The sequence below is a fragment of the Olea europaea genome, chromosome 12 (genome assembly GCF_002742605.1).
Source record: "Olea europaea var. sylvestris chromosome 12, O_europaea_v1, whole genome shotgun sequence".
In the NCBI taxonomy this organism is placed as follows: domain Eukaryota; kingdom Viridiplantae; phylum Streptophyta; class Magnoliopsida; order Lamiales; family Oleaceae; genus Olea; species Olea europaea.
In genome coordinates, this window is record NC_036248.1 from 10,659,359 (window position 1) to 10,660,973 (window position 1,615).

The following is a 1,615-nucleotide window of genomic DNA, read 5'->3' on the forward strand; positions in this document are numbered from 1 at the left end:
TCCATATGGCTATATAGGCATGGCCAAAAACCCCGACGAATCTATCACGTGTATATTTGAAATTTCAACCACTACTCCTACTTGTTCTAATCCTAATGATTCTAGTCTAGTTCTAATCAAGGACATCCCTGTTAATGAATCAAACACAACTTGGGTCTGTGTATTCTTTCCTCGTAAAGTATTCGATTCTGAACCGACTGAGAAACTGTCGGTTACAGTGTACTACCATGGTGGCGGGTTAGTCCTACTCAGTGCAACTAGTACCATGTTTCATGAATTTTGCTGAAAAGTGGCGATTGAAATACCGACAGTGATAGTGTGATCGGAGTATCGTTTTACCCCAGAGCTGGCATTGCCAATAGGTGTTTACCGTGATCACGAGTATTGTAATCTAACGGTGGGAATGAAATCAGAGGTTCTGGAACGTATCAAGAAGCAAGGGTAGAAAATCTTGATCACAGGATGTGAGGGAGATCTACTCTTCGACCGTCAAATTGAGCTTGCCAAGGTACTGAAGGAGAAGGGTTTGAGGGTCGTGGACGAATTCAGCAAAGGAGGATTTCACGGTTACAAGATATATGATTTATCGGTGTTCTCAAGAATTTTATAAAATCTTTGTAATTTTTTCAAAAAAAAATTTGTTTACATTTTTGTTGCATTAGAAGTGATTGAAATATTATAAACTTTGTTGACCGTTTGTGTGATACGATCCGTTCTGAATCACCCTAGTGGACCCGAAACATGGCGTGCATCGATAATAGATGCTGACTAGATGTCAAATTTATCACGAAAACTGACTATGAGTTAATTCAAAAAAATACATCAAAATCAAATGTTTATGTAAAACATAATGCTATGAGCTCAAATTATTTATTTCGTGCTTCACCAATATTAGTTATAACATTCAACATGTCGTGTGACTCTCATTCCGAAATCATTATGGTGTTCCAACTAAAAAGAATCAATTGCTACTCGTAGAAAAAAAATTACGGGAAAATATATAAGTTAATAATTCAGTGAGTGGAGAAATTCGAAAATAATTTACTTTTTTAATTTTACATTTTTATCAAAAATCGAGTTCATATCATTGAATAACTCGCAATAAAACATTATATAATTATAATCAAAACATGAGACATTCACATAATGTGATAAAATATCATCTCGAAGTCAAACTATAAACATCAATTGATAACTGTACTATAATCTAATCATATTAAATATACTGAAAAATCCACCAAAAATGTACCCTCTGACTAAAATATGTAATCCACCACTCAGGCTAAAAACTTTTGCCACGAACCTTTAGCCCCCTCCGTGAACGAAAGCCGATCTCAGGACCTCTGGTAATCAATTCCAGAACAAGGCCAATGCCTTTCAATAAACTATATTTACACGATCACGATCCTTTCATCACCAATCGACCCCTCAGTGTAGTATAGAGCACGACCAACACCCCTCAGTGAACTAAAAGAAAAATATATAATCACGGGTACTTTTCTGATCGATTTCAAATCACATGTCTCACATTCCAAATCGTAAATATTTTCATATCTAATCTTTGAATTCCACAAATATCATAATGGAAGAATATTTCCAAAATAATCATGTAATC